Source organism: Cibotium barometz, chromosome 26 (assembly GCF_041138505.1).
Source record: "Cibotium barometz isolate CiBa-2024 chromosome 26, ASM4113850v1, whole genome shotgun sequence".
Taxonomy (NCBI): Eukaryota; Viridiplantae; Streptophyta; class Polypodiopsida; order Cyatheales; family Cibotiaceae; genus Cibotium; species Cibotium barometz.
The window spans coordinates 39,892,356-39,918,415 of NC_141071.1; the positions used below are offsets into that span (position 1 = coordinate 39,892,356).

Consider the following 26,060-nt stretch of genomic DNA (forward strand, 5'->3'; position numbering starts at 1 on the left):
TGTGGATCAACTCCTGCCAAATCCCCCGTACAGTCTCTGCTGGTGGCTCCAATCTCCCCTCAAAGGCCGTAAAGCACCGGGCCCTCCAGGTGAACCAGATGGTGAGGCTGCTGAGGAGCTCCCATCGTAAATCCCTCTCCTGTGTCCAGCTGGCGGACGAGAAATCCGGTGCCGGAACCAGGCGAGGCTGGCCCCTAATAAATCTGATGGCCTGACTGCCCTGCTCCATCTCATAGCCCATAACAGGCCCTGACGAAGTCGACCAAGCAGCGGCACCCCACGTAAACACACCCTCTGGAGAGAGGGGGCCCAGAATACGCAGTATCCGCAGCTAAATCTGCTGTGCTTGAGGGCAGTCCCAAAGGCAATGTCTCTGTGTCTCCATAGGGTGGCCGCATCGGACGCAGGCCGCCGGAAGACCGCTGTAAACAAGCCAAGTGCCAACTGCTGAGCCCCTGTGGGCGACCAGCCACTGAAAAGCCAAGATCCTGCGGGCCTGCCGACTAGCCCAGAGCCGAGCCCAGAAATCCTCCAGGAACTCCTGTGAGAGTCCCTGCAATCGCCAATGCCCCGCTGCCGCTGGAGAAACCGTCCTCCTCGCCGTCAAAATATGCCGTCCCAGCCGAACAGTATACTGGAAAAAGGTGATCTCTGTGGCCTCAAGGGATGCATAAGGATCATGCCACTCGTACTCCCCGGGGTCCCACTGTAGTTGGGCCAAGGGGCGCACTGCATATGCCCATATGCGCCAATCCGGGAGCACATCAGCAGGGTCGGGGTCAATATGCCACCTCCGAGAAGCGGCAGCCACTACCCGAATCCTCTGAAAGGTGCACTCTGCAACTAAAGGCGACTCCACCTCCACTCTCTGGAGTCTGCCCTCATCCTGAATCTCATAGTAGAGGCAATCAGGATCTCAGTGCAAGCTCTGACAGCAATCAGGATCTCCAACTGTGTAAAGGCTCCCATCCACCGTGGGGCCACTGGCTCGAGAGGTGTGAACCACTCCTCTGTAAGTGCCTCCTGAATATCATCCCTCATAATCAACCCTCCTCTGAAGTGACTCAGCCTCTCCACCTGGATCTCCTCTGGTAGACTGCAGAAAGCCTGCCAGTCTCCAAAACTACGAGCTGGGCCTGCCGCTAAAGGTCCCCAGGCTAGACGAGGCCGAGAACCCAGCATATGACCCTGCTCCGTACGAACCGCTGGGCTCCAGATGAGCGGCTGCCTGGCCCGCTCCTCAACACAAGAAGGAGGCCGCTGAGAGAGCCCCGGTCTCAGCAGCTCCCAAGCTCTCAGGATACTCAAAGAAAATCTGTCCTCCCATCCTCTACTGAGGCCTGTCCTCCTCATCTCTATGAAGATCCAGCGAATCTCTGGTGCCCAAGTACCCCTTGCAGGGGCCTGCAGTCGCTGCAAGAGGAGCTCTTTCCAAGGCTCAGCGCTTGGAAGCAACCCCCGAACAACGAGCTTCCCCAATAAGGCTCTACTCTGATCGACTGGATCTATAATGCCCAAACCGCCCTGAGCCAGCGGAAGTGTAATAACTGCCCATGCAACCTTTGCCCGAGCTAGCTGACCGTCCCGCCCAGACCACAGAAAGTTCCTGATCAGCCTCTGTACCTGGCTGATGCAAGAGCTCGAGAAAATCCAGCAAGACGTAATGTACCACATGGTCGCTAACAGCACCTGATTTGCCACCACCACCCTCCCAGCCAGGGATAGTCGAGCTGTACTCCCATACAATAGCTTCTTCCGAATGCTCAGAAGAAGCGGGGCAATCTGCTGCTCAGGTGACAAATCGAGGCCAATCTGGCATCCCAAATACCGCACTGCTGTGCCTGGAGGAATCCATCTAAAACCGGGGTCCGGGCTCCATGCCGGAGTGGGGGCACTACTGATCCAAAAGGCCACTGTCTTGCGCCAATTGATCAATGCTCCCGAAGCTGCACTAAAAACCTGGAGCGACTGCTCAGCTCGAATAAGATTGGCCTCTTGGCCATGCAAAAATAAGCCCGTGTCGTCTGCAAACTCAGCATCAAGCAAATCCTCCCCCCGGACTGGGAGCTGAAGTCCTCTCAAACCAACCTCCTCTGCCGTCAAATACATACTCATAGCCTCCGCAAAGAAGAGAAAAAGGAAAGGGGCGAGAGGACACCCCTGACGGACTGATCTGGTCAGCTCAAAACTCGGCCCCCGTCCTCCTGCAATCAGCACCTGGCTGCGAGCTGTGGAATACAGAGCTGCCACCCCTCTGATCCATCCTGGCTCAAAGCCCAGGCGAAGCATAGTGCCCTCTAAGAATCCCCAATCAACTCTATCGTATGCCTTCTCAAAATCGAGAAGCATCACGACCAAGTCCTCGCCAAGAAATCTAGCTCGGGCCGTCGCCTCCCAGAAAGTAAAGATGTTGTCAAGGATACTGCGCTCCTTGACAAATCCTGTCTGAGTAGCATGAATCAACTCCCCCAGGAAGGGCTGGATCCTCAAACTCAAGGCCTTTGCTAAGACCTTGTAGACAGTATTGAGGATCGTAATAGGCCTCCAATGTCGAATGTCATCTGATACTCCCTCCCCCTTGGGGATAAGATAGATCAAGCCCTGTGAAAAGCTCTGCGGCATCACCCCAGTGTCCAAAACATGCTGAAAGCCCCTGCGGAGGCCTGGCCCCAAAAGGTCCCAATAGCGCATAAAAAAGGCCGGCGTCAGTCCGTCCTCCCCTGGGCAACTATGTCGCGGCAGGACCCTCAAGGCCTCGGCAAGCTCACTCTCTGACAGAGGCGCACCTAGAACTGTACGCATATGGTCTGTGACCCTCCTCTGCACATGGGCCCACACAGTCTGTCTGCAAACATCTCGATCCTCAATGGCAGGCTCCGCTGAAAGCAGGTCACTATAAAAAGCAGTGGCAATGGCTCTGATCTCCCCGAGCTCAGTAGCTACCGATCCATCCGGTCTACCAAGCTGGCGGACTCCTGCTCGCGCATGACGGGGTCCAGTGATCTCAAAAAACTCCACAGTCACTCTATCACTAAGCTGCGTCCACTGAGAGGCCTGACGATGATAATAAAACTCATGTCTCTGCTCCTCTACCTCTCTAACCTCCTGGCGTGCCTAGCTCAGCTGGGACGCCACCCACTCACATGCAGGCTGCTGCTCCTGAAGGCGCTGTAGCGAAGCAAGGCTGCGTCTCAGCCGTTGCTCCCGCTCGCGAATCTCTCCCAGTCGTGTCAAAGCTGCAGCGTGCAGAAAAGAGCTAAGATCAATGAGTCCCTGGGCACACTGGCCCGGTGCATCCTGGTCAGAGCACTGACTATCATGCCAGATCCTCTCAATGTCCTCAGCGAGACTGGGATCTGCAAGTACCCTCTCTGGGATCCTCAACTGCAAGCTGGGCTCCCGTGTCCCCTCCTCCAATGTCAATATAACTGGCGCATGATCTGAAAATGAGGTGCCAGCGAGAATGCCGACGGAGCCCCCTCGCTCCCCTAACCAATCGCCCACATAAAAGCGATCAATCCGTGATAGATTAGTCCCTCCCTGCCGGCGATCCGACCGAGAGAAACCAAGACTGTCTTGAGACCGGGAGAAAGCCCCATGCTGCCATGCATCAGTGATCCTCAGTGACATGCAAAACCGGTCCCAAGCTGCAAGCTCCATGCCGTGCACTGTAACATGACTGCCTCCCACCCTATCTGCCGGGTCCTCAAGCATGTTGAAGTCTCCCCCAACACACCACTGTGCGGCCTCTGGCAATGCATCTGTAACCTGAGTCCAGAACTCTGCTCTGGCACTAGCATGATTGGGTGCATAGATGTTGAGCACACCCAATAGCTCATCATGCATCCTCAGAATGACATACTGTGCTCTACCAGGCACAATGACCCCTCGATCCACAATGGCATGCCGCCATACATCTGCAATAACCATGCATACTCCTCCCTGTCCACCCAAAGGACCAAACCCTGCAGACCAAAAAGTGTCCCATCTACCAAGCATCACCGAACCATATCTCCGGATCCTGCTCTCACCCAAGTGGTGCTCCTGCATCATCAAAATGTCAATGCTGCCACCAACCAGGCACCTCTGAAGCTGCTGCCTCAAGCAACCTCGATAGCGTATAAAGTGTGCTCCGCCAAGGCCCTGTACATTCCATGAGATGATCCTCATGGGTGCCCTGCTGAGGTGGATGCTGTCTCAGCCGTACCGCGGGCCTTCGCAAGCGGCTTGGATGGAGAGTAGTCCCCATCCGAGCGGCTGCGAATCTGCCCACCCGGTGTACTGCAAGAATCCCGGATCAGGCGCCAGTGGCGGTGGCCCATGGCGACTGCCTCCTGCTCTGACAGAGAAACCTCGTGTATACTCACATATCTAGGGTCGCGTGCCAAGTCTGCCACTATGCGCACGACCAAATGCCGAATCCCTGAGATATCCACACTCCCGGGATCCAAGAAAAAATGAGCCAACTCCCAAAGTCGACCTATCACATCTGTCACCTCCAGATCGCTCATGTGGTGAGAAAACTCAACTGCCTGAGTCTTCAAAGTGCTGAGAGCGAGCTCAAGAGTCCACTCCCGATCACAAGGTCCACATAGAGGGAACGAGAAGGCCACCGCTGAGTCTAGTGCCTCCTCCCCTCAGGCCGGAGGTATCACTACATGAACTCGAATGGGTGCTGGCTCATGAGGGCCCTCTGCTCCAAAAAGCCGTGTGAAGGTATAGTCAAAGGTCTCCGAGCGCTGTCTAATGCCAAGGCGACTCAGCCGACTGCGGATAGATGAAATCCGTTGCAAGAATTTGTTGTGCGCGTACTCTCACAGGCTTGCAGTAGTAGTTGCCTAGAGCAACTCTGGTCAGTTTATAGCCACATTGCCTCTAAGAAGAGGAACCCCCTTGGTGTACAGCGTGCAAATGATTTGGTGTTTGTCAGTGCCAACTTGCGAATGCTTTGCAAGGGCTTGACAAAGAAGGCAGATCCTTTCACCGAATGGGAGCAGGCACAGCAGGACCCACATCTCTCTGATCAGCAGAGGGCCGAGATTTTAGAGGAGCTTGAGGTTGTGCCCGAGGCATTGTCCCCCCCACCTCCCCCTCCCCTCCCACTTGAGGACCAGCCTATGGAGGACTTCACCGAGGAGGTCACGATTGATCTTCACCCTTTTCAGCCTCTTGATCTTCACCCTTTTCAGCCTCTTGCCTAGTCTCTTGAGTCTTGTATCTTGGCACTTAGTCATTTTGCCTTGAGTGTACACCCTCCTTGGGCCTTTCATTATGCCATTTGGCATTTTTGTTTAGATTGATCATTGTTCACTCACTTTTGTTTATCACGCCATCGGCGCCCCATTATAGTTTTTTGCTAATACGACTATGCATTTCTCCTCTTTTTGGTGCAATTTTGTGCTTAATGTCTTGGTTTCTAAGTGTAAATCAAGTGTGTTAAAAAAAATTGCAAAAAAACAGTCGTTTTCAGATTGCCGTTTTTTCCACCGTCCCCGGGACGGCCTTTTGCCCCGTTCCCGTTCCCCGTCCCATGTTTCTATGATTTAATCATTTATTATGATTTCTAGCCATTGTACTTGTTGTACCAGTCCCTGTACCTGCTGTACGAGTCCTTGTACTTGTACTACTTGTTGTACCAGCCATTGTACCGGTTGTACCAGATTTTGGACTTGTTGTACCAGCCACTGTATCTGTTAAACCAGCATTTGTACTTGTTGTACCAGCCATTGTACCGATTGTACCAACCATTGTACTTGTTGTACCGACTGAATGGAGAGTTGTACTTGTTGTACCAACTCTATTGCATGAAGACCCGTGGTTTTTGGGAAAGAATGAGTACCCACACGGAGGTATATGGATTATATTGTTGGTTCGGCATTTATACAACCTGTGTTCCGGCTTGGTAGCCTCATGTTGGGCTGTGTTATGGCATTTGTATATGGATAATCCGGCATCTCCCGTGGGGAGAGTAAGGCCCTTAAAGCTTGTACAAATGGACCACAATATAGGAGATAATTTCAAGCATTTTCGTGTTGATAAAGTCTGAGAATCTTTAGGAACTTTCAAATAAACCAACGCTCCTAGCTCAAAAGACCGAGGTGAGCGTTCTCTATCAGCATAAAACCATGCCCTATCTTAAGCACTCTTGATAGAATCCCGAGCTTTGGTCAGCATTTCGTGCATATAACGCAAGAAATCCGTCGATGCATCAAGCCCAATGTCCTTAAGACCGACATCAATAGGTGCCCTGGGTTGAAACCCATACATAAGCATGAATGGACTAAAACCAATAGTCGTATGTTTAGAACTATTATAGGCAAATTCCATCATTGGAAGATAACTTTTCCAATTTGATGATTTTCTACAGACATGCACGAAGCATATCCTCTACAATCTGATTCACACGCTTTGTTTTCCCATCAGACTGCGAATGATCAGAGGAACTCATACTCAAAGTAGTGTCTTTGTTGTAAACCATTCGGAATAAAGCAGGAAGACATGGCATTATTGGCAGGAACGAGGGATCTATCGGCAGTCCGACGTACCCACATCTGCACAGAGAATTATCGGCATCCCGAGTTACCCATATCAACATAGGGAGTCATCAACGTCTCGATGAGTCACCTATGTATATCCGTAAACCATCAGGTGGACTGTATAAATCACCTAAAGGATGGAACTAGAGAAAGAAATGCCAACAAATGAAGAATCCAAGATTCCTTAATCCAAACACAACAAGATAAACTCGTTGAACTCTAAAGAAAGAGATTTCAACAAGTGAATATGCCGACGAGATTACACTCATAAAAACATGCAGGCTATAGATAAAAAGAAGTTTATCTAGAGAATGTCTACACTACAACTTCAAGTGAATTTTTAAAAAATGAGATTGTCTTTGAATGTTGAGTTCAACATGCCAAGTAATGTTAGCAAGGCAACAAGCTTGAGCCTAAATTATCCCATAAGATAATATATGCATGGAATCGCTAGCGTCCCATACCACCATGATACCACCTATACCTACCTTACGAATTTGGAACTCCCTAGTATGCCATCTAGGAAATATGAATACAATCTTGCATAAAAGGAATAAGATGGCCTTATCTCAGACTTTCACATACTAAAACCTGTCTATATACCTGAGACCACATTAAGGAATAACTCTTTTCGAGTACATCATTAGAAAACAATTTGAATTATTGGCGTCTTTGTAATGATAATTACCCAATAAACATAATAAAGCTAGAGTAGAAAAAGTCAGCATGCCACATGGGCAAGTACAAAATTGTGAGTACAAAAATGCAAAAAGCCCATAGAGAACTATAGAGGCTAAAAGCCTATGTCACCATCTATGTCAGGAGTCAGGACTCAAAGCTATTGCTAGGCTCTTCAATATCTTCACTAGAGGAGGACACCTTAGAGGTCCCACCAAAATCCCCATCTCTAAGAACGTTTCTCTCATCATCATATTCGGGCTCCCTAATATCACCATGAACTGCTGAAGAAAACTCGGCAATGGAAGCATCCTCAACTTGAATCGCTGCGGAGGCAGAGCTCCAAGAGCCACGTCTTACATAGGTAGCAACTGGGCGATCAGAGCCTCGAGAGCCAAAGGTAAGATTCGTAAGAATAGACCGAACCTGTACTCCACCTTTAGCTCAGCGGCCACAACGAGTGCGAGAGACTCGTCTATCAATCTCCTCTAGCTCTTTGTAGAGGTTTGCATATATGGCGGCCTCCTCTCCATTACGCTCCTTGTGGACACTTTTAAGAGTGTCCACTATCAACTTGAATTCGTCGACGTTTACCTACAAGTTTTATAATTGATTAGGGGCTAAATAATAAAACATTGAAAGTTATGTAAGTCTAACATGTTACATAACAATATATCTGTCTAGCTTGACTCATATCGTGCATTGCACGCACCATGCGCAAGTTACTTCGGCAATAGACCAGCCGCTCTAACTGTCTCGTATTCAATTGATTGCGTAACTTCGTGTGTATAAGTGAGTAGAAACTCCGGTTCCTCTCACATGCACCCGAAGAGCAATCCTAATCCACAATAAAAATAAACAATGTTCAGGATTCTAGTATCTAGTAACTTGGTGCCAAGTGGTTAGTGGTTACCTGCGCTAGAATCCTCAAAGCCACTCTTTGTAGGTGAGGTTGTTGGTAAGCAAATGACTCCCACCAAAAGAGAGGCTTCACCATAGTATCCCTCCTCCAACATACCGCATTGGTGAATGCGGGGCTCCTCTGATCATTATAGTTGATGAGCTCCTGTAAGAACTGAAATTGTCCATTCTCATCATCGGGTAATGCTTTCAGTAAGAAAGCATCCCTAGCTGAAAGCAACTCTTGATCAATGAAAAGTGGGAGTGCTTTGTAGGCAGGATGCAACAAAGCAGTAAGGCCATGGATAGGCCTTTTCATCCACTTCCATCTCTTCTCCACGAGTGCCAAGATAGCATCGCGTCGAGGAGTAGCCTCAAGGGGATCACTGTGAATTTTAAAATAAAGGGGAGAATATCTTATATGAGAAAAACGAAAGAACAAGTATTTAGATTCAACAAATTTTTTTAGTCTATTACTTATTCTTGAATCTTATTTACCTTGTTAGCAGATACTCTAGATCAAGCTCATCGAGGATTGTGGTGCGGGCAATCTCGGCAATGGCCTCTCTCATAAAGTGAGTGAGGAGTCCCATAGTAGCCCCCTCCATGTTTGTCATGCGTAAAACCCTATACAAGGGAGTAACCGCCGCAATGACCAGGGCGCGGACGTGGCGCCAGAATTCCTCTCTCAAGCATAGCCGTTGAATGGCACTTGCCTCATCGACATGCGAAGGTATCTCACCTTGTATCCATTCCTGCCACTCCGGTGAAACCAGTGTTACTTGGAGCTTAGGCATGACATCATAAAGGCGCTCTAGAAGAAGCCACATGTAGGCAAAGCGCGTCGAGGATGGCTTCTTCATCTCCAAGTCGCTGTGATGGTAGAAGATAGCAAGGGCCTTGACTTTTTGACTGAAAAAAGTGACAATTTGAGTGGCTTTTGTCACCACTCTTCAAGAAGATGTGCAAGAAGCCTAGTGGCACTACTAGTGTAGGTCTTGCCACAATACTTGCAAGTCTACTTCCATGCCCCTGACTTCCCCTCGTTCTTCTCATGGATAATGGCATGCAAAGTAAATGCTTCATGCTTTTCTCTCATGGTGAAAGATGAGAGAAGGGTCCCGGGAGAAGAAAAGGGAGAGGTAGGGAGAGGCTTGAGGAAGAGGGAGAGGGAGGGAGAGGCTTCAGGAAGAGGGGGAGGCTTGAGCAAGACTCAAGACTCAAGAGGGAGAGCCTAGAGGCTTGAAAGTTGAGGAAGAGGGAGAGCCTAGAGGCTTGAAAGTTGAGGAAGAGGGAGAGGCTTGAGCCTTGAGGAAGAGGGAGAGAGCCTAGAGGGGACTCAAGGGAGAGGATAGACTTGAGCACTTGTGAGGGGAGGGTTGAGCAATGAGAACTTGTGAGGATGGGGTTGGGGGAGGGCCTATTATATAGATAATAGATAGAGCCTAGAGGTTTAAGGCTCAATAGTCAAGCCTCAAGCAAAGGCAAGTTGGCAACCAAAGGGGCAACTTGGCAAGCCTCAAGCAAGAGCCCCAAAAAACCTCCATAAAACGGCTCTCCAAACGGTCATAAACGGCCACCAAAACGGACCAAAAATAGCAAAAAAAAATGGTCATTTCAGATCTGGATCGCACCGCACCGAACCGCATCGAACCAAACTGTATCAAACCCAACTAAGACGGAAGTGCGTGAACTAGGTTCAACTATGAAATACACTAATTTTGAAATCTATCAAACCTATCTTATGGCATTCGAATCTATATTTTTCTTGAAAATTTTTAGCAATTAGATTTACCAAAATACCATTGATATTTTAAAAATATCAATTTCTAGGATTTCTAAAAATAATTTCTAGAATATTTCTAAATTCTTCTGAGAATCCCATCGTTCACGAAATTTTCAATTCTGCCTGACAATTCACAAATCCAATAAAAATTTACAATTTTAATGGATTTTTTAATTTTTTGGGTAAAAAATAGATTTTTAAAGAAATTTAAATGGTCACGGATGCTTGAATGGACACACTACATGTCAATCACCAACCCCACATTTTTCAAAAATTTAATATAACCTTTGTCTAATTTTCAAGAATATTTTGAAATTTTTAATTTATCCCCAACGCAATAGAATACGAACGGTCCAAAAATTTCGGAATCCCAATGGTCTTTCTGGAATATGGAAAGTCAACAGTTTTGGGAAAATGAAAAGACAAAAAAAAGAAAACAGAATGTGAAAGGTCAAAAGTTTCTGGAATCCGTAAGGTCAAAAGATCTCTGCAATTCGGAAGGTCAATAGGTTTCTCGGAAATCGGAAAGCCAATAGGCTCCAAGAGAAAAAATAAATAAAAAATTTCAGAAATTTTTTTTTTCTTCCAAATCTCATATTTTCTCTTTTTTTTTTTCAAGCTTTGAAAAGCTTTAAATAATTAAAAAAAACCTTTTTTATATATATTAAAGTTTTAGATAAAGCTTTTTAAGCTTTGGTATTAAAGCTTTTAAAGAACGTTTTATGGGAGAGGCTTTTTTCGCTCGCCAGCTTGCAGCGCACGCCTCCCTCCCCGTACGTTTGCGTTTTGTGACAGAGAGGAGCCTCTCCTCTCTCCTCCTCTTCTCCATTCTAATCTTCTCTCTCACCACCCCCTTCTTCTCTGTTAAGAGAGAGGAGGATTAAGCTTTAATTAAATTTTTAATCATAATTAAATCTTAATTATGATTAGATTAATCAAAATATGCCTAATAAGAGGTGTTTACATACGTGGAAGAGGAAAATAGAAGAAAATTTCATATTTGAGAGGAGAAAAGAATTCCACGCACACGGGAGAGATCCCAGTGCATCAATTGGCTGTCCCAAACTGCATTTCAGTAGAAAATTGATAGCATCTCCGCGGAAAACCCACCAAAATGCATTAAAAGTATATTTTTAACCATAAAAATGCTCTAAATTTTTTAAATAATTAGAAATTTTTTTTAAAATTTGTAGAAATTCAAGGAATTCACTCCACCAAAAATATCCACAGTAAAATATGTAGTATTTTGGTAAAAATTTCATAAATATTTATTTTAAACCAAAATAAATTAAGAAAAATAGCATTGAACTCACGGAATTCCCTTGCAACGTCGATTCGTCCATTGAATAGAAGAAACATGTGTTCCAACCACCATATCGACGATCCACATGCGAAATCTCCAAAACGATGATCCACATGCGAAATCACCAAAACGAACCAACAAAATAATATTTTTATTTAGTAAATATTAAAATTTACTTTAAAAAATGCTAAAAATTGGAATAAGAAATAAAAAATAACAACAATTAACTAGAGATTTCTTTGATACCATTGTTAAAACCCTAAGATCTCTCTAGATAATTGTCATGCATAAACCAGGCGTAAACTCATCCACCAAACCATCCCCGAGTCCAAGGGATGCACACATGAATTACAATGAAGTACCTCATACCTTAACCTTGATGTTCCATACCACCAAGAGGTATGACTCCAATCCAACAGCATGTAGTTGTAGTATGAAATGACATGAGAGTAGATACAATCCTCTACACAAGAGAACATAACATAACCTAGCCTCCCTTGAGTGTGTCCCATGCTCCTGTTATATAGGAGGGTCCTCAAGTGACTCTTGACTCTCCATTTCCCATGTGTGACCCTTGGATGCCTGACCCTAATCTCAATCCTTAAGGATAGTCCTGACCCATTCTCCACTAGAGCTTGTTCCCATGCAGCCTCCTAGTATATGCACATATAATGTGCACATAACAGGGGGCAAATCGTCCAGTGCTGTGACATGCGGAAGGATCACCAAGATGTTGTCTTCGGAGTATCGAGGAGCATGATGGACTCACTCATGGAAGGGTGGTAACCTTGGTGTGTGATTTTGTGAACTCATGGAAGGGTGGTGACTCTGGTGAGTGTTATGTGAAGTCATGGAAGGGCAGTTTCTTTGGTAAGTATTTGGATCCTGCATGGGCGGCGCCCGTGGTCAGGACTACTTTGGTGTACAACATGGCAAGTTGGGAGATTTAACCGAAATTATTGTGCACAGGCATATGTCTGTGAAATGTACTTGCATGTGTGAAATGTACTTGCATGTGTGACTTGTTTTGTTGACTGGACATTGCTTGGTATTTTGCCTGTGAATGTCCACGGGCATTGGGGACACCTGGACACCCTGTGGACGTATATGTGCACACCTGTTTGGGACTTATATGGTGGTCTTATGTGTTTTGCAAGTGGTAAGTGTGCACATCTTATTTATTTGAATTATTATAGGCGTGTTTACTAAGGTTTATGGTTGCAAGGTCAAACTCACTCAAAAGTTGGGTGGACAAGTTATAAATTGTACACACGAGGTTTTTGGCATGACGATTTCACCTAGAGGGAGCACAGGGCCTGGTCGACTGCCTCTACAGGTGACCCAAGGCTGCTAGACAGCATATACAGGTGTCATAGGGCTGGTCAACTTCTTCTACAGGTGGCACAGGGCTGCTGGACAGCATATACAGGTGGCATAGGGCTGCTGGACAGCAGATACAGTTATCATAGGGCTGGTCAAGTTCATAAACAGTTGCTACAGAGCTGGTCAACTGTTGTTTCTCTCTATCTGCTGGTCGAATTGCTTACAGGCCTTCAACGGCTGGACGACTTGTATACAGGGCTCCACAGGGCAGTTTACTTGCTGTTTTGGGGCTGGCTGGACAGTATGCAGGATGTATTCAGTTTTGGAGATAGAGAGGACATCGTTCTGGGCAAGTATGGTGGTCTTATGTATGTTCTAGTGGAACCTATGGGTGGCCAGAAAGCTTGAAACATAGCATGGCACATTTGGAGAGCTTGATGGAGAGTGAAGCCATCAAAGGCACCCTCTCTCCGCCAGGGGAGTCCATCAGGAGTATTTGGCTCGATATCATTCAACCCTCCATGGCTACTGGGGGAAGCTTCAAGGTGGTTCAAACTACAAATGCCTTTGGCATGTGCCTCTAAATAGGCTTGCTAGTGGTCTAGGGTTAGGTGTCTCCCTTAGGACCATTCACACCCACACACCCTCTACACCCTTGTTCACTAAGGTTCCAAGGCCTATATCTTAATACCCCCCCTCAATACCAGCCATGAAAAAATATGCTTGGAATGGATGGTATTGGACATATGAAAAAAAAATTGTGCCTTTATAACATTAGGCTTACAAGAATGTTCATGGTGGTGTGGTTATCTAGGACTTGCAACTATGTTCCTAGAGCCATAGAGGCTAATACAATGATGCCATCTAAGTCTTTATTTGATGTCGATGAAAATGTACACCTTAATGATGGTGCACCCCACTCTTTGTGCTTGCTTGACCTCTTGTAGTTGACATGCTTTGGACATACATGCCATTGCTTCCACATGCTTTCCATGACCATTCTCACACAATGATCAACACAAGGCTGCCACCCTCGCTTAAGTGGTTTGAACATAGATGTTTCTTCAACATGCTTGATGCTTCTCTGCATACCATACCTCCTCCATGGGCAATGAGGGCATTCCTTAGAGTAATGGTTATGAGGTAGATTTATATGGGAAAGGAAAAGGGAGGGTCTTACCACTTGCCTTATAGATTGGTCAAGGGCAGTGTCTACTCCATAATTACAACAAGAGCTTTTGTGGATGTTGGTTACATGATACCTATTAGGGTTTGAAAGTACAAGCTTAATGAAAGTGAGTAAGTGGCTGAGGTAAATGCTCAAACCAATAAGGTACATCATTCTTGGCTCAAGAAGGTGAGGACATGGCTCATAATGTTGCCTATGCCTCTTACAAAGATAATGCCAAGAAATGTTTATCAAAAACATTACAATCAACAAGGTAGAGCACTTAGAAATGGAAGCGCTGGGAGGCCTTCGTGAGGATCTAGCGTCACACTCCCTTTCTTACTGACATTGGTGGTAAGCCCACTTGGCACTATAGACCACGTGTGCGGTTGTTTCCCCCTTCCCCCTATTGTATGAGATAGCGGTAAGACATCTCCTCCTAGAGCAGCCAGCCCCCCTTTATGTTTCTTGAGCGAAGTTTGTATTTAGCCGTTATGGCTGTTTTTCTTGGTAACTAATAGAAGTATTTTTTCCTAGGAAAAAGAAAGAATTGTGCATGTGTTCCACTTTGTCCCCATGCGTGCAATCCCTTTCCCTTAATATAGCTATGGTCTCCTGCCGAGAATGATCATGCCTATTGCTTTGCCTTGGGAAATGATCTGAGAGTTAACCAGTGTCCTCCTTTTCCTCTAGCTTTGCTTGCTGCAGGCCACCTCATTTATACATCCAACGTAACAAGTTCAACGGCATCATCTCTATATATGGAGGACTGTCTCAATGCAACCTGATTTGAAGTGTTAAAGAGCATAACCTTGGTTCTACCTGGAGTCTCTGTGAGGTTCTTCCTCTCATCACAAAGAAAGGTGTCTCTACAGCCCCTCTGTTGAGAAGATATGACTGCTATGTCATCTACATATAAGAGGATAGGCACCGCTGTCTGAACTAGCCGGGAACCTGTGCCCCCAATCTCATTAATATGCAATCCAAACAGTGTAGGGGATGGTGGGCAGCCCTGTTTGATCCTGATGGTGCTATGGGTCTCCCCAGATGGGCCTCTTGGTGCCCAAACCCAGCCAGCCATTGACTCATACAATGCCATTGGGGACAGTTTTAATGCCTTACTGGGAGGGTCTATGAGACCATGGCATAAGATAAAAAGCACTGCTATCACGCACATTGGAATGAAAATTAAACATAAAATCATATATGACTAGCTATGCAGATTAATAGTGATAAATACGAAAAAGAGAGGGGGTTAGTGCAGAGATGTATATGACGTCTTGAGTGGGAAATTCTTTGTTCAAGAGTCTCTACAATAAAGGTCTGTTCGTTGGCAGCAAATTGGACATGCGAAGCATTCAATGGGTGTAATTCCAATTTAATCATGCTACATTCGTCCATTCTGTTTCATGGATCTGCAGCTTTTGTTAGACATTTCGTATTTGCCTCATCTGCATCAAAAGAATACTTCTGGACAGACGTAAAGTTGACAAAGATGAATGCAAGAAAGAGTTTTTATTTTGGAATTTTTGATACCTGTAGGCTTTTCTCAACCTTACTGATGCCAAATCGCAATGAACTATGGAGCGTTTCAATCTATTTTGTAGCAGTGAGTAAAGGAGACCTGTTCAAGGGTTCTAGAATGCTAATATTATGCAGGTTGATTGGCTGGAAATTGTCATCGAAGGATTTTTTTATAGAGAAATTAATCATGTCAGTTAGTATTGGATCTTTTGATCTTTTCAGGTGTACAAACCCTTATGTTTGGGTTCTTCTCTCTCACCATCCAAGAATTGAATGGCTTGATGGTTGGAGCAGTTCTCACACTTGAAGACTAACAGTCTTGTTCCAAAAAGTTGCTTGGATTAAACAAACACTGGAAATCAAAAAATCAGTTCTATGAGAGGGTCATTGTTTGTCCTGTATAACAGTGTCATATGTTAAAAGCACTGGGCCTTTTGAAGCTCAATAGTTTGATGTTGGGATTGGCAACCACCAATCAAAGTGCAATTCATTCAACTCCAATTCAATTTGTATTCCTGACAATGGAGCTATAAGGAGGATCTTTAAGTACCATTCCTACATAGAAGCCCCTGAAAAGAAGGGAGGAGTTGTTGGGGGCGCATATGAACCCTGTAATAACACACTCTCTGTGTGTCCTACATCTGGTGTTACTGGTGGTTAGTAACGATTTGTGATAGTAACTATTGGAATTTGGTGGTTAGTAATGGCCTGTAACGTGGTTTCAAAGGAATGCTAATGTGTGAGTAATGAATGACGTTGGCTTCTACTCTCTTCTAGGACTACTTTTCTAGATCTAAAGTTGAGATCCCATGCTTGCGTGAGTATTTCAATGAGCAGTTTCTGGGAAGGAACTCAATACCTGAAGTCGAAGCAAGGGTGCTACCTTCAAGTTATATGGAACACAGTCATGGGCACACGCGTGGAGAGAGAGAGAGAGAGAGAGAGAGAGAGAGAGAGAGAGAAAGAAAGAAAGAAAGATTTTATTAACGTCTTCCAAAAGACCAAACTCGGCCTATGAGACAAATCGGTGTACATCCTCTATCATCCCAACAAAATGAAAAAGTATTGAACTAAAAAGCTGAATTTGGGTGTGCAATAAGTACAAAGAGTGGGGGGAGGGGATGGAGCTCTACTACTAGGAGAATGCAAAGCTAGAGTATACAATCCTGATATGCAACCTAGCTAGCTCCATCCTGTACCATACGGGGGGTATAAAATGGTATACATCAATGAAGGGGGTGTCCACAGCTCCCTGAAGGAACATGCTTGGGTGTGCTCTGAAGCGAGCACCCTCTGTGAAACTGAGCTCTGATCTCTATCATCTCTCTCTGGTATAGGCGTGGTGTTCGAAAGCCAGGTGTCCTCTGTCTCCTGCGGGCTCTGAGTGTCTCTGCTCTCTGGAGAGTAATTCCCTACCATGTAGGGGTTGGGAGTGGGATGGATCTATGAAAAAATGTAGTAATCTGTGTCTGTCGTCCCTCCTCTGGAGCTGTCTGAGCCTGTAATGATGTCTCTCTGTGGCGCTGTATGTCTAGTATGAATCTCCCCAGTATGCGTTGGTCTACTGCCTCAAAGATCTGGCGTAGGGAATGTGGCTCTCTGAATAAAATGGGATCTCTCTCTCATGGCTGTATATGCTCTGCATCTGCATACATAATGCTCCTCACTCTCCACCACCTCTCTGCACAATCTGCATACCCTCTCCTCTCAGGGGATCTGTGCTGCTCTGCCAATCTCAATCTCCAATCGGTGTGATAAAACTCTAAGCTGACCAATAGCCACTCGGGAGCCGTGTGGTAACTCCATGTATCTAGGCCTCTCTATAAATCCATCATAAGACTCGTGGCATGCAAGCTCTCCTATGCTCAAGCTGCACCCTCGTGAGATCATCATCCAAGAAAATAGGAGCTCCCTCTAAACCTCGTAGTATGACCCTCTTCCTCATGAAGGTGACCCTCTCCGTCTCTCCTGCAAACTGTAGGATGAGGGCTCGCTTGTGTGTTGAGTCTTTCCCGGCTCTCCATGCTTTGGTGAAGGGGAGAGGGTGCTCTTCCCTGTAGCCGAGCTTCATGTATAGAAGCTGTCTATCTTTCTCGGGAGTGGAGTCGGGTGTCTCGGCTATACCTGTGACTCGAATGTTGAGGCGGCAGGCATGCCTCATCTTCTCCTCCTTAATGGTGGTGTGAATGATTTGGTGTTCTTCCCTTTGAGTCTCCTCCCTCACTTCTTTACGGATCTTCTTCTTCACCACCTCAATCCATCCTGACTGCTTGGCTTTGAGTTTTTCCTCCATGTCCTTTGTGATCTCCGACCATGTTACAAAGATTGCAAGGGTTTGGAGGAGACTCTAGCAATATATGTATATACGTACACACACACACACACACACACACACACATGCACATATATATATATATATATATATATATATATATATATATATATATATATATATATATATATATATATATGTAGATGCAAATGGATTGGTTGGACGGTTATGGGTGGGATGTAGAGTTGAGTTGCTTGCAACAATGGGTGGAGTGGCTTGTGGGGTAAGATGGATTGTGATATAATAATTTGTCATTCTTGAGAGTTTCGTGGAGGTGGATGTGGAAGGGTCTCAAAGGTGGAAGGCTGATCGAAGCAGATGTAGTAGAGATTGCGATGATATAGAAGTGGGTGATGGATTTGTGGAGGGTGGGAAGGGCTACTCATGAGTCAACTTGGGCTCCAGCCACCTCACCCAAATGTGGGTCTTCTACAAAGAAGTCTTGTGATCCAATCATATCACTTTTCGGAGCTGATATGATCTTCCTCCTGAGTGAATTGGGGAATGAAAATTGTGCCTTTTGGAGGTAGCGGTTATGGTTGGGCCGGTGTCCAAGGCCTCTAGGTAGTTGAATGTTCCTCTATGGTTGCTCTTGGTGGTGAAGAAACTATCGCGATGGTCCCCACTTTTGCCTCTTAAGGGGAGGTTGGGGCTTGGGGTTGTCGAAGAGACAGTTTGTCTCATAAGCTAGTGAAGTGTTGTGCGAGGCATAGGGGGTGGAAGATATTTGCCAATGGCATGATTAAATCAATGCTTTTGTGTCTCCTCATTTGGGGCCTTTTGTGTGAGAGAACCACCGCGAAGAATCATCTCTTCTTGCCTCCATCTAGGCATTGAGAGCTCCCACTTCACCCTTTTGGTAAGGATAATTCCGGTGTGACAATGGAGTGAGGACGCAACAAACGAGGTAGCACTTAGAATGGGAAGTTGCATTTGCGACTTGAAGGCAAGACCCAACGACACCTGCTTCAGCAAGGCTAAGGTAAGCTCTTGACTTGAACATATTTGGCATCACTACTGAGGACTAGCCTAGGGATAAGCTCCATTGCATTCCAATCTATTGGGACTACCCAAATTGTGCGGTGTTGATCAGGAGGTCACACTCCAGAAAACGTATGGTTTGGAGCATTGGATATGTTTGTTTGTTGTGTTTGAATTTTGTTTGGAGTTTATTTTACATTAGGGCATTCTATTTCCATCTATTGGTAGGGTAAAACATTGATTTTTTTGGTGATTTGAATGAAATTAAAGTCTAAGACTTACATTTCTTTGCTTTGATCCAAGGATTAGATTAGCAATTGTGATTCAAAGTGAAGTCCACTCCAAAAACATTGACCTCCATTAGGTTAAATTAGAGTTGGATTGGTAATTTTTGTTTATGCATTTTTTATTTTTTGATAATTTGTTCATGCACTGTCAAAATCAGTAGATTAGAAGCATGTTAAATCATTTAAAAATACTTAATTTATTGTATAACAATCATTAACTAGGATTAGGATCATTAATCTCATCTCATCGAGTCTTAAAAAATCTCAAAAAATAAGTCAAACCAGCTCTCCGATAAAGGGTGTGAGCCCATAGTTGTGCACACACAAAGACTTAAATATGCGCATGCGAGTCTTCAAAAGTGAGCTTGGATACATGAGCCGTGAGTCTAGACATGTGAGCCATGAGCTTGGACATGTGAGCCATGAGCCTAGACATGTGAACCTACAAATGTAAGCCTGGAGACATAAATCTAGAGGTAAGTACACGTAATATAGTACGTACAAATTATTAGTGCCGTAAAGAGTCTTACATAAACTTACACGTATTCTTTTTTATTATCATACAATCTTTACCAATTTCAAGAAAATTTTATTTTCTTCATAATTATTAGAAAATTAAGTGCACTCATCATCTAATAATTGGGTGTGAGCCCATAGTTGTGCACACACAAAGACTTAAATATGCGCATGCGAGTCTTCAAAAGTGAGCTTGGATACATGAGCCGTGAGTCTAGACATGTGAGCCATGAGCTTGGACATGTGAGCCATGAGCCTAGACATGTGAACCTACAAATGTAAGCCTGGAGACATAAATCTAGAGGTAAGTACACGTAATATAGTACGTACAAATTATTAGTGCCGTAAAGAGTCTTACATAAACTTACACGTATTCTTTTTTATTATCATACAATCTTTACCAATTTCAAGAAAATTTTATTTTCTTCATAATTATTAGAAAATTAAGTGCACTCATCATCTAATAATTGCACATCAATCCTATCAAAGGTCCAAGTCCTAGATCTTCATATCCAAGGTAAGCTCGTTTCATATAAGAGAAGTACGTAAGCCAAATACAAAAAAGGTGTGAACTTGAAAGTATGAGGCCTAAACCTATAGACTTAAGCTTGAAGATGTGACATGCGTATTCTTTGATTGCAAGGTTTATTTTTAATAATTTGATGTTTTCATTTGGTGTTTTGAAATGCTATTGAATTCTTAGTATAAAATTTTGGTTTTTCTCCTTTCTCTATGGATATCTCTTTGTTTTTCCTCCATTCTTACATTAATGAAAAGAGATAAGAGTGAGAAAAAGGGATTCAAGATAAAGAGTTAGTTTTCTAGTGCCACAGAGTTGAAATCAAGAAAACTATCTTACTTTTCATTGATTTTTCATATCACATTACAAGTTCAGAGAAATCTTATAGATTCAAACGTTATGTTTATTTGTTGAAGGATTTAACAAAGTATTTTGTTTGATACTATATAATATTAATGGTTTTATCAATATTTCAAGATAAACATCATATTTTCAAAGTTTCATGGTTTTGATTATTGTACTTGATTTTGAGTGAGTCTATATGCACCTATGTCATGCATAGAAATGTAAGTCATAGGTTATATTTAAGCTGATGAAATTCAACAATTTTGTGTTAGATGTATGTAAGGTGTAAATTGCAATGTTCAAGTTCTATAACATGAAAGCCTCATGCTACATAATCCATGATGTTCATTGTTTGATATCTCTTTTTCTCTCTACGTCTCTCTCTCTCTCTCTCTCTCTCTCTCTCTTCCCTATATGTGTTGCTTTCGCTATTGCTAATCTATCAATGTGTACATGCGCACTTATGCATTCTAAATGTGGATTGGGAGATACAAGAATGCAATCAATAGATGAAAGAATGAGAGAAGAGTTTGTATTAAAACTCGACAAATGTGTGATTGTCAAAGAACAGAAGTTAGAAAAGATAAGGTTTGATCCTAATAGAGCCTTGAGTTCGGATATCATAAAAGAGAACTCATATTGTTTTAGTGTCCAACCAAAAAATGAGATATGGTGGCTTGTTGCTTTTGAAGAAGACCATGAAATATTACAAATTTTCTTTAACTTGATAAGTATACCAAATGTGGTTGAACATTAGCATATAAGGAGAGGTCTTAAAAGTAGATAAATTTGGTAAATACAATGTACAATGGCATCTCGTAGAAGATTTGAAAATTTTTAAAAAAGTGCATGTTTGATGTGTCATGTGAATCTAATACAAAATTTCTATGCATGTATTGCATGAAATCTAGAAAAACATTGAAGAATGGAAAGAAAAATTGGATTGCAAAGATAGGAAAGGAGGTCCCAAGTCGTGACTAACTTGTAATACACGAGGCAAAAAGGACCTACTTAGATTCAAAGTGGGGTCTTATTTTAAAGATACTCTTAATAAGAGTTCACTTTTGCACTTTACATATCATGGTAAGGATGCTTGGAAAGTTAGTATATGAGTACATGTTTTTTTTTGGAGATATGTAACCAAAGAGTACTGCTCAAGAGACATGCAAGAAAGTAGAGGAGGTTTTATTAGAGATTATGTTACATAGAGGCCAAGTGAAAATTAAAAAGGATGAAAAGATGTCATGGAAAAGTAAAAACTTACCTTGCAAGCCATGCTTTAGTGTGGAAAAGATGAGAAAATTTATTTCTCCATCGCAACATAAAAAGGAAGATTTATTGGTGAAGTAGCCAGAGAAATACAATGCATGGAAAAGGTTACATATGATTGTTCTTGACAAGAGCATTGGAGCAAAGACTTGATTAGCAAAGAAAAACCTATGGGTTGCACTTGACTAATTCTTTTGTAAAAGATGACATTTACAATAGACAACGCATTAAATTTTAAGAACGTTGTTAGAAACTTTTACAAATCAATGGTAGAAGCTTGGGGTCATATTAGTATTATCCACTACATGGTAAGAGTTTTTTAAAATTTGTATAAAACTATATTTAAAAGTGATTTTGTTTTTGTTTTTAGTTTTAAAGTACTTATGATATGGATCTTACTTTGCAGCACATTTTGGAGGCTCATGGATCTTTCTTTACCAAAGAGGCAAGCTTAGCCATATAGTCTACTCAAGACATGGAATAATCTTGTTTGAAGTCTCGATGTGGTTTTTAAAAGGGAACATCACATGGAGGTGGAATACATGATATTAATCCAATGAGGTAACTTATTTTGTGGTGATACATAAGAATAAAAATCAGGTATTAAAGTCAACTCCTGATGAATCACATAAAGATCCAAGGTATGTTGTTAATGATCCCCATTTATAAATCAATTGATAAATTTTGAGCTCAAGTAGCATTAAAAAAACTTAGTCTTATGAAACTTATACATCTTAAGGCAATTACATAAAGTTTAAACACTAGTGATATGTTAGTGAGGAGAAGATGATTTCCTCTTTTGGAAGCTTCTTTTTTCTTTGACCTTGCTTGAGGATGTTGGCCCTTTAGTAGATGTAAACTCAATCTCGCCTCTAACTCTCAAAAACTTCTGTTTTGTATATCCTACTATAGGGGATTTGCATCCATCTTATTAGCCGCTAAAGCATGTGTGCGGTGTAATTTTAAAAATAAGATGATCCTCTAATCCCCAAGTGCATAACCATTTCTCTAAGTATAAATCTATTAGAATTTAAGGGGACAATAGACCACCAACTTAGATACCTTGTAACTACCTTAATTTCTAGCAATGCAACCTCCAGACTTTCAGAGTATTTATAAATTAAAAAAGGGCAAGAGCTCCTTTGTTCATTTTACTAATATAATGACCAAGCTTAGAGTCCTTGCCAATTCTTCCTCCTTAGTTTGCACTAGCGTGTCGTCCAAGAAACTTATCAACATCTTCAATCTCAAGCTAATGAAAATAATAATTCATTAGATTGGAATTAATTCTAAATTTATAGAGATGACCTACAATGCGATAGAAAGGCATTAAAGGGGTCCTAGAGCTCTCTTTGCATGATAGAGCACCTTCTATATGAAGGATGAAAAGCACCTTCTATGCAACATAAATTGATAGCAAAGATAAGATTGGGAAATATTTGTTGGTTTTCATCTCACTAACTAGAGGTGGCATCCCATTAGTCAATCGTCTGTTTGCATGTTTGAGATGATTCTTCTTTAGTATCTTAATCACCTCTACCATCAAGTCTAAAAAATCTAAAAAAATTCCAAAAACCAAGCTAAACTAGTTCTCAGGTTGGGAGACATAAACCAAGCTAAACCATCTCTAAAGGTCTAAACACTACATCTTTGATGAGTGTTGCCTAACAAAGAAATAGACATAGTAGACATTCTGCAAAAGACAAGGATGTAGAAGTTGTCCACCCAAACCAAGAGTAAGGGGTTGCATTATCTAAAGCCTCAATAAACATCTAGTACTAGCTAGAGTCCTAGTTAAGGATATGAGCAAGGATGAGTTGTTGGTAGAAAATTTGCTCAACCATTTAGGTTAGCAATGGTTGGGCCAACAGCCCCAAGGGAAACCTCAAGGCCATTCCAAACCAGTTCCTCAAATAGGACACCCAGACCTATTTTTATGAAAAGATATGGTTTGCACAATTTGCTGCCAAAATTATACGAGTACAGAGTGTTTGATGCTAAGGGCTAGAAAATAGTTTTTTTTTGCTCATTGTTACCACCACACGAGAATCATGACATAGCTCATTGTTGGTACCAAGGAAACCTAACAGGGTAACTCTGGCACCATGATAGATTCTCCCAATGCGAATATGCAATAATTAGACTTGCCAACCCCATTTGTCACTCCTTAGTAGGCACAAGATCCACTGCCTATACCTATCAAAACCCCTTAGTGAGAGGTATGTATAGACTGCCATAGTTACCACATCCACCTTTGATACTACCAACTTAACTGGCTTCTCCAAGTACTACACCAATAGAATAGTACTCGTTGTCGCCGGGTGACTACATGTAGAGATTGAAACCCAAGAATAAGAGAGCTATGAGTATTATGAACAACAATATGATCCCTATGGTATCCCGAACATGCTTCACCCATAGACTACACCTCTATGTTCAAAGCCATGGTTTAGCAAAGAGCGAGAGACCTCAACAATATGGTACTAGGCCACCGATGTAATATTTTTGGTGCAAAGGCCCACATCGTATTATGGACTGTTCCACACAAAGACCTTGTAGCACCTAAAATTTGGGAAACACTCAAAATCTACCTGGATCGAACATTTGGTGTGAAAAGTGCCATGGTGATTTAGCGACAAATTTCCAACAACTTCTAAGATAGTTCTAGACCAACATTTATTTTTTATTTTGACTTATTGTTTAAGGAATCATCATACAGAGGACCAATGGTTTGTCAAGCATAATTGTTTTAGTTAAAGCTCAGGGCTTGTGACTTGCTAGGGTACTCTTGGGTACCCGTTGTTTCTTGGTGACCTCCATGAAGGGTTTCTCGAGGTTGAGGTTTGGGGAGTGGTCTTTGTCTTTAGCGGTGGCAACGGCGAGGCTTAAGATCTCCATAATAGTGGGAGGGGATGAGACATAACAACAGCGAGAGTGTTGTATAGTGTTAGAGGTTACATAAGAGGGTGGCTTGTAAGTGGAGATGGTGAGCGAGGCTTGGGATGTTGATAAGTTCAACCACTAGGGGTCTGATAACCATTCCAAAGGGGAGTTTGATTATGTTGTGATTCTCTTTTGCTAACAATTGACGATGTTATCCATGGCCACGATCCCATCCCCTCCCATGGATAATGCTCTCTTTCAATGTACCTAGACTCTCTTTCACATCTCTAGAATCATGCCTATAGGTTCACATCTCTCGAATCATGTCTACAAGTTCATGGCTCTAGACTAACATCTTCAAGCTCACATCTACAGGTTCAAATGTCCAAGTTCATGCCTCGTGTAATTTATCTCCAGGCTCATGATGACTGTAGACTTGTGTCTAGACTCACGTCTTTTTACATGGAATTGTGGACTCACCTCCCCCACCACCAGAGAGCTAGGTTGGCTTGGTTTTTGACATTTTTTGGACTTGATGGGGTGAGATAATGGTCTTAATTCTAGTTAATGGTTGTTATGAAATTAATTAAGTATTTTTTGATAATTTAGCATGCTTTTAATCTACTAATTCAAACAATACATAAATAAATTATTAAAAAAATGTACATGAATAAAAAATGATAATCCCACTCTAATTGAACCTAATGGAGCTCAATGCGCATATTTTTGGAGTGGATTCCCCTCCAAATCTCAATTACTAAGCTACTCCTTGAATCAAAGCATATAAATCTAAGCCTCCAAGGCTCCAATTTAATGTAAATCACCAAAAAATCAAGGTCTTACCCTATAAATAGATGAAAATAGAATGCCTTAATGTAAAATTAGCTCCAAATAAAAATTAAACACAATAAACAAACACATACAATGCTCTAAGCTGTATATTTTTTGGAGTGCAACCTTCTAATCAACATCAGGATATGCAATAATGGGTAATCCCAATAGCTTGGAGTAGAGTGTAATGTCCTAATCAACACGGGGCACTATTGGGTAGTCCCAATAGCTTAGAATAGATGGAAAACTGAGCATAGCCCTAGGCTAGTCCCCACATCACACCAAACATGTTCAAGTCAAAAGCTTACCTTAGCCTTTCCAAAGCATTTGTCAACAAAGCATCCATCAAGCAAGTAAGAATGTATAGCATGAAAGCAAGCAAGAAGAGGGAAGGAGGAAACCTCATAAGAAAAATATGGCAAAGGAATGATTATGTCTTGCTTATTGTAAAAAATGACGTGTATACAAATAACTAGTTTCCACAATAGGCCAACCAAACATAAAAATGGTCCGACTTGTATTACTAATCTTAAGTAACTATGTAAACTAAGTCCTTTAGACTTTCCCTATTTGTTGACATTAAGCACATGGTAAGGCTGCTTTATATATGTTAGAACACCATCTTATAAAAGATAAGTACCCATTAGCATGGGTAAGATGGCAAAGTGCCTTATAGTAGGTCGCACGAGAGAAACCATGTTAACTTATGGAGTGGTTAACATATGTATCACATGTATTATGGGGAGTACTTCCTGAAGTATCACATGTATTCTGGGTTAACACATGTATCACACATATTATGGGGAGTCCTCCTTGAAGTATAAGCAAGAATGACCCCCATTATTGCGACTGACTTATTTCAAGTTCTAGTGCGACGA

General features: G+C 42.9%; 1 protein-coding gene across 6 annotated transcripts in view; it reads left to right on the plus strand.

The window, feature by feature from the left end:
• Positions 1–21,941, plus strand: part of LOC147623959 (MBOAT (membrane bound O-acyl transferase) family protein) — a 123,710-nt gene extending 101,769 nt beyond the window's left edge. The window contains exons 20-21 of one of the 6 annotated variants that reach the window (XR_015269238.1): positions 15,237–15,303; positions 15,441–15,973. The gene's annotated coding sequence lies outside the window, so the exon portion shown is untranslated. Of the gene's footprint in view, positions 1–15,236; positions 15,974–21,874 lie in introns of those variants that run through there. The other 5 variants (XR_015269239.1, XM_086820618.1, XM_086820616.1 and 2 more) reach the window with 5 other exon arrangements.
• Positions 21,942–26,060: the final 4,119 nt, after the last annotated feature.